We start from the raw sequence: 8,823 nt of genomic DNA, 5'->3' as shown, positions 1-8,823 counted from the left end.
TAAATTACGATTTAATTTATATATTTTTACCAGATTTTAAATTTTTTCTGTTAAAATATGATGCATATTTATATGCTTAAAATTCAGCATTTATCTTTTTAAAGTGATGGAAAAATATGTTTGCTTATGAGTTGTTCACAATTTGTTCATACATTTTTTCTGATAAATTTTCCATATAGATTTTCGTTTTTTATGTTTATAATAAAATTTATCAAAATGGAGAATTAAAAGAAAAAATTAAACGAGATCCGCTTTTTTTTATTTCTGTACTTTATTTTCTGTGTTTAATTTTTTATTTACTCGAGTAAATAAAAACGGGACAGTAGTAATTAATTCGTAGGGTGTCTGCTCTTTAATTTACAATATCAACTAAAATATTTTTTTTTAAATTGAATATTTAATACATATATATCAGTATATTATTATTATATTAAATATATATTAGTAAATAAAAATATGACAGTAGTAATGAAAGTGTAGAGTGTTTACTCTTCAGTTTATTACATCAACTAGGAGTTTTTTAATAAATATTTTTATAAGGGTTTTTAATGGGACTAGAAAAAAAAAAGAAACTTTAGAAAATGAGTTGTTGTGACGTCACAGTATAAAAAGGCTAGTTGGTTGATACAGAAGAGTTGAACAATTTATGCTCTGCGTTTATAGTTTTGTGAATCTGTCATATTTTTAATTAATTTCTGTACAATTATATTTATAGCGTGAACGATTAAAATAATTAACTATGATTTATAGTTTTAAAGTTAGTTTTTTTTTATTATCTTCATTTCAAATAAAATTATTGAATAAAGATAGAATTGTGCGAAGTCATTATTGTTTAAGATTTTTTTTCATCATGCAGGGAATTTGCATTAGAAACATAAAATTTTCCAATTAGTTCCAAATCTTTTATCTTAAATCTTACTTCTACAGTTCGTAAAGAGAGTTTCTCGTATTTTTTTTATTTACCCCGTTCATTTCATTCTGTCATGTTATAAATTCAACAAAGAAAGAAAATAAAAAATCGGCATTAATTTATCAAAAAGCGCAAATGCAATATTTAACGCATTTTAGCAGTCATTCTTCTATTAGTTATAAAGTAATAATGGTGCATATCACCCTACACAAATATGCATTTTATTTCTTAACATAGAAATAAATTTATCAAGAAAAATGGTGAAATATAAAATATTTCAATTAAGTGCAATTTACATTACAAAATGTATTTTGTCTTAATTGACTAAAAAAAAAACAACAACAAATAAACAAACAATTTCAGTGAACTTCATAAGTACAGTCCGCAAAAAAAAAAACGAATCACCCTGAATAACTTTCGTTCTAATGATCGGATTTTCACGAACTAAGTGTCAATCTTAATGGTTCCTGGGGGTGACNTAGTAATGAAAGTGTAGAATGTTTACTCTTTAATTTATTACATCAACTAGGAGTTTTTAATAAATATTTTTATAAGGTTTTTTAATGGGACAAGATAAAAAAAAAAGAAACTTTAGAAAATGCGTTGTTGTGACGTCACAATATAAAAAGGTTAGTTGGTTGATAAGGAGAGTTGAACAATTTATACTCTGCGGTTATAATTTTGCGAATCTGTCATATTTTTTATTAATTTCCATACAATTATATTTATAGCGTGAACGATTAAAAAAATCAACTATGATTTATAGTTTTAAAGTTAGGTTTTTTTTTATTATCTTCATTTCAATTAAAATTATTGAGTAAATATAGAATTGTGCGAAGTCATTATTGTTGAAGATTTTTTTTCATGCAGGGAATTCACACACAAACATAAATTTTTCTAATTAATTCCAAATCTTTTACCTTAAATAATAATTCTACAGTTCGTAAGGAGATTTTCTCATATTTTTTTATTTACTCTGTTCGTTTCATTCTGTCATTTAATAAATTCGACAAACAAAGAAAATAAAAAATCGGCAATAATTTATCAAAAAGCACAAATGCAATATTTAACGCATTTTAGCATTCATTCTTCTATTAGTTTTAAAGTTATAATGGTACATATCACCCTACAGAAATATGCATCCCATTTCTTATTATAAAAATAAATTTAACAAGAAAAATTGTGAAATATAAAATATTCCAGTTAAGTGCAATTTACGTTACAAAATGTATTTTTGTCTTAATTTACTAAAATAAAAGAAATAACCCAAACAATTTCAGCAAACTTCAGAAATACAATTAAAATTAATAAATAAAAATTAATAAATAAAAATTAATAAATAAAAATAATGTACCCTAAGTTAACTAGTAGTTCAGTTATCCATCGCAACGAGGGACTGAACTTACTTAGACGAGAATGTTGCCAATTTGCCCAACTTTACCAAAGTCAAAATTTTTTATGGTTTTCCATTGATGGACCAACATATAACCTTGATGATAGCCATCAATAATTCTATTATGAACCATTATATTTTTGATGGTAGCCAATATAAGTAACCATCACTCCAATGTAGGAATTTGGACTGATTTATGGTGGTCCAACATAAGAATAGGAACTTGTTTTGATGGTTTGTTCAAGTTGATCAGAAATTTCTATCATAGTTTCTTAAAAATCAAATGTTAGAACGATCATGAACTACCATCACCCCAATGTAGGAATTCAGACTGATTGGCCAACATAAAAAAAAAAATACAAATTGTTTTGATGGTATATTTCGGCTGAACCAGCAATGTTACCCATAAAATATCATGGAAATGTATTGTTCTAACCATCATAAACCATCACGGATCATCATGAATTGTTGGTTCATGAGAATCAAACTTCTCTTGATGATTAACCATTATTGTATTAAAGTAGCATTTTCCAACATTGAATGATGAAAGTTTATTAGCATATCAAAAACCATGAACGCAAAATGTAAAATTCTGGATGATTATGACCTTCAAATGATGTTGGACCATCATGAATCGCACTAAAACCAACATAAACCATCAAAATATTTTGATGGAACCATCAAGAATTTTAACTTGGTTAAAGAAAAAATTTCACCTTTTGCTTAATTAAGCACTAGAAAGAAAATTATATGTATTTATCATTAAAAAATAGTTCATGACTTTGTTAAAACAACTTTCCTCTCTTTAAATAATTGAAAATTGTTTGCTAAAGAAATGCAATTTTATAATAATTATGTACCGTCATGTGGGGTTACTTTGTGCAGGATTTCGCAGTTTTTGAACTTTGACATGTAAAAAAACTATGTTAATTCAAACTTTAGTAAAATTTATCGATATTATATTCATAACTGGACTCAGACGAGTGAATTTGATAAATATTGGCATTATTTGTATGTAATATTTACGAGTAATAAGTCAAAACATACCTTGCACAAAGTAGCCCCCAAATGGGGCTACTTTGTGCAGCGATAGGAATTCAGTTTAATAATCATGTTTTTAGTAAAATATTGATATAAAATTGTTANAGCTATAATAAGTTATGTTAATTTAATTTTAGTATGAAATCCTCGAATAAATATAGCAAAAACAGCATAATCTATATAATATCAGATAAAAAGTTCATGTATTTAAATTCTAAAAACTTAGAAAATCATAAATAATTTATAAATCGATACAAATTTTATTTTCAAAGGGGATTAAAATAATTTTTTTTTTTTTGCTTTTTGGACAGGAATCAGCTTAAAAATTGTCTATTGCCTAGAAACTTCGAGACATTTACTGTTAACAATTAATTAATCCTCTCCCAGCAATCACAAACATTATTTCAATTTTTTTTACAGTCAGAGCGTGGTTGCCTAGCAACCTAGTAAAATGAAGCATTCCTCTTTTGAATTAGTCAATGGGTTATCTTAAAATATTAATTTGCACAGGCGACTTTTTTTGGCGGTTTTCTGGACTATCGCCAAATATATAAACCTTTATTGCTGCCCAATTATTTATCACTCAATTTTTTTAAAATTTTGTCTACTTTAAAATTTTGTCTAATTCAAGTGTCTAGATTCCAAATATGTAAAAAAAAATATATGTTTATTCAGAGAAAGTACGTTTTTGTGTCTGATTTCGTAACTTAATTAATAGTTAGCACTAATTAATTAACATATTTGAAGCCACCCCCAGGAACCATTAAGATTGACACTTAGTTCGTGAAAATCCGATCATTAGAACGAAAGTTATTCAGGGTGATTCGTTTTTTTTTTGCGGACTGTACAATTAAAAATAATAAATAAAAGTAATATACTCTAAGTTAACTAGTAGTTCAGTTTTCTATCGTAGCGAGGCACTGCACTCACTTAGACGAGAATGTTGCCAGTTTACCCAACTTTGCCAAAGTCAAAATATTTGATGGTTTTCCGTTGATGGACCAACATAATCTTGATGAAAGCCATCAATAATTCTATTATGAACCATTCAATTTTTGATGGTAGCCAATATAAGTAACCATCACTTCAATGTAGGAATTCGGACGGATTTATGATGGTCCAACATAAGAATAGCAATTTGTTTTGATGCTTTGTTCATGTAGAACCATCAGAAATTTCCATCATAGTTTCCTAGAAATCAAATGTTTTCTAAGAAATCAAACCACCTTCACCCCAATGTAGGAATTTGAACTGATTTTTGATGAGTAAATATTAAGAAAAATCAAATTGTTTTGATGGTATATTCCTACTGAACCATTAATAATTCCCAAGGAAATATATTTCAGAATCAATCATGGATAACAATCATGGACCATCACGGATCATCATGGATTGTTGGTTCATGAGAATCAAACTTCTCTTGATGGTTAATCATCATAGTATTAAAGTAGCATTTCTCATCATGGAATGATGGAAGTTTATTAGAATATCAAAAACTGGCAAATGTTGGATGATGGTAACTATCAAATGATATTGGATCATCATTAATTTTTCTGAAACCAACATAAACCATCAAAATGTTTCGATGGGACCATCAAAAAGTTTGATTTGGGTAAAGGAAAATGTCACTTTTTGCATTAATTTGACTGAAACCAACATAAACCATCAAAATGTTTAGATGGAACCATCAAAAATTTTGATTTCGGTAAAGAAAAATTTCACTTTTTGCATTAATTTGACTAAAACCAACATAAACCATCAAAATGTTTTGATGGGGCCGTCAAAAATTGTGACTTTGGTAAAGAAAAATGTCACTTTTTGCATAATCAAGCATTAGAAAGAAAATTGTTATATTTATCATTAAAAAATAGTTTACGATTTCATTAAAACAACTTTCCTCTCTTTAAATAATTGAAAATTGTTTGCTAAAGAATTACAATTTTATAGTAATTATATAATAGATAAATTATTATAATCTAATTTATTAAGAGTTATTGTAAATTGATTTGTAGTTAGAAAATGTATTTTCTATATCATCTTTGTGTTTTAATTTATAAATAAGAATGCAGTTTTTAAAACAGGCCATTCATAGGATAATTATAAATCATCATTTACAATAATAAATCCCATTTTTATTTTCACTGAAAAATGTGTAATTTTAAACAAATACCGTAATCACATTACTATTTATCTTCCATTTGGAATTAGACGGAAAAATGCCTGAAATGTTCATTTAATGATTCTAAAATTTGTTTGTAAAAACCAATTATCTTCAACGATTTTTCCTTCTCGTAAATGATGCCAAAGACAAATATAACAATTTGATTTCGATTCCTCAAACAAGTAAAGGAAATATTAAACTGCCATTTAATATCTATAGATAAAATTCAAATCCATACACATCGCTGATAAAAATAATAACACATTGAGTGTTATATCAAATCATGATAATAACTTTCCCTTCAATATTACTTATATAAGTAGTAATTGCTATTGTGATAAAGCAGCTCGCTTAAACGGTTTAGATAAAATAAAAATTAACCATTAAATATCGTGATAAAAGGAATTACATCTTTTTTGACATCTATTTTCCTTTATAATATCAAGGTCAATTTCAAGGTCGTTGCTTGTTTTATGGTTGACTGATCTATTTTAATGTCTGATAGACTTTAAATGTTTAACAAAAACATAATTTTGTTTTAAATCAGATAGGCCATCTATCAAATTGTTCGCTAATTGTACTATCTTAAGTCGTTGATCACGAGATTTATTCAGTATTTTATTCATTTAGTAGAACGTGGTATAATTTTTTAAGGAAACCGTTTTATGGATAATGTTTCAATTTGGAGGAAAAGTTACAGAAAAAAACATAATATGTCTTTATCAGTTTCTGAATCATATTGATATAAAATGAATCTGTTTTTTAAAATAATAGTTCTTTGTATCTTTATATTATTTTGTTATTTAGTTTAGAAATAAATGTTATTTAAAAATTATTCGTGTAATTCAATTTGAAAAATATTTCTTGCGTATGAATTGTTTTAAATAAGTGCAAAATTAAACGTATTTAACAAATGAAATAGGGTTAATCAATATAAAAATCATAACTATAAAAATATAAATTAAGTACAAGTAGTAATGAGTTTTTTTTTCAAGTAACATCAATATTTGCTTATTGAAATAATTGTTTAAAGTAAAATGCTAATTTTTAAATTATTTTTTATTACATCTTAACGTAGAGCCTTTGCAAAGTGTTATTTAACCATTGCTCTTATTAGTGTTTTTTTTCTCCAAATCAAGCTCAAAATTAAAGTTACTAATTTAGAATTTTTAATGGAAATTTTTTTCCATGAAATAAATTATTGCGCATCATTGTAAAAATATTGTAAAGTGTAGCCCATTGAACAAACTCATTTCTAATAATAGCAATAATAATTAAAAATAATAACAATGATAATAGTAATTAATAATAATTATTAATAATAATAATCTTATTGAAAAACAATCCGATTACTTCAGCTTGAGTATGAGATTTAGTTCTTAATTAAATTATTATTTTTTTTATTGAATATTCATTTCTAACCTTCAAACTACGATAATAATTTACTTTTTCACTTTTGATGAGAATTTTAAAAATATGTATGCGTAGCAATTGCAATGTTTAGTATTAAAAAATATTTTATAAAGGTTATAAGAGTGTAAAAATGACGTCAACATCGCCCTTGTTTCAGAACTTTCTCGCTCATTATCTTTTTAAATCTAGTCACAATTACAAATATATAAAGTAATATGATTTAGTTTTTTAGCATATTAAAAGAAAATAAAAATTTCTGCAAATGAAAACCTTAATTCCTATTTTAATAAAAAATAATAATTATAATTTTATGTGATAAGATAAAAATAAATGATTTTCTGCTTTCTGTGTAGTATTCCACATATTTTTCTTTCTAACCCTATTTTAAAATTAGTAACACAGTTCGTCAATAGATGGCAATGCAGAATAATGTTTTCAAAATAATCAGTATTTAGAACAACTAATAAAAGTTTTAGCAAAGATTTCATTGAGGATGGTCTGATATGCAGGGGGGGGGGGACATTGCTTTATAGTTTTTACAGTCAGTAGCATCGTCTGATGGCAAACTTATTAACTAATTTTGAAACCTTCCGGTTAATTGCTAAATCTTTGGTCCTTTGAATTTATCAATGATTGTTTTTTGTGTGATGGTTGAAAGCAAAATATCAAAACCGAAAGTAAAGGCATCACCACTTGGCTCCCATTCGCAGGAAACATTCAGCAGAGCTAGAACGGATTGGATCCTCTGAACTGTTTCGTTCTCAATGCAAACATTTGCCTCGTATTGAAGAAATCTCCAAAGCTTGAAAAGAGGTAAACCTTCTCACGATTCAGAACCGATATTTTTTTACGCTCAGGACAAATATGAGGCAAATATTTATATTTTACCTTTAAACTCGGTTAACAGTTAACTTAGTTGGGTCACAAAATGAAAAGTTGACTAGCTGTCACTTCTAGGGTACGCACCCTAGTGGAATTCGATTTCCGTTATGACTTAAAATTCGATTTCATATTTCGTTACGAAAAGAGCATTCTGCATGCATGCCTCTCTCGTCATGGTATACAATCGCATCGCAGATGATCATCTTCAGCAGCTAACAATTAGCATGGAGTGGCCAGCTTGATCACCGGACTTGAAACCTATCGATCATCTTTGGGATGCTTTAAGAACGCGTGTAACTACTCTCATTCCTACTCCTTAGACCATTGCCACGTTTGCAACTTTGCAAGAATGATGGCTCTTATTTCTAAAGGAGTTGGTGAATCGCATAATTGAATTTGTCATACATCGCTGCATGTGCTACGCTCCTGCTAGAGGAGAGCATACTCCTTACTGTTTCCACTTATTCTATTCCAAACTGACACATATTCATTTCATAAAAATGCTAATTTCCGTAACACCATAAATGTCTGATTAATATTTTTTTTGTTATTTTATACATTATTATGTGCACTGTGTGCCAGTTTCATTAACGTCTATGCGTAACTTTTTAAGTTTCACTCATTCTTAATATTTTTCCTTAATTTATGATAACTAGTGGACCATAGAGCTGTGATGGCTCAGGAGATAGAGCGTTCGCCTTCCAATGAGGCGAGCAGGGTTCGAATCCCAGCAAAGGCTGGTCGATGCGAATTCCGCATCAGGCTTGCACCGAACACAGTGCTGACGTGAAATATCCTTAGTGGTAGACGGATCATGAGTTAGGGTCCCCTTGCCGTCAGGTTATCCGTGGGAGGTTCTAGTGGTCTTCCTTTCCATGTAACGCAAATGCGAGTTAGCTCCATCAAAAAGTCCTCCACGAAGGCGAATTTCTCCGAATAGTTGATCCAGGAATTCCCTTGTCTTCTGGATTGGGTTCAAAATTACAAGGTCACGGAGTTGAACATTAGTAGTCGTAAACCCAA

The sequence above is a fragment of the Parasteatoda tepidariorum genome, chromosome 8 (assembly GCF_043381705.1).
Source record: "Parasteatoda tepidariorum isolate YZ-2023 chromosome 8, CAS_Ptep_4.0, whole genome shotgun sequence".
Taxonomy (NCBI): domain Eukaryota; kingdom Metazoa; phylum Arthropoda; class Arachnida; order Araneae; family Theridiidae; genus Parasteatoda; species Parasteatoda tepidariorum.
This window is presented reverse-complemented; position numbering follows the sequence as displayed.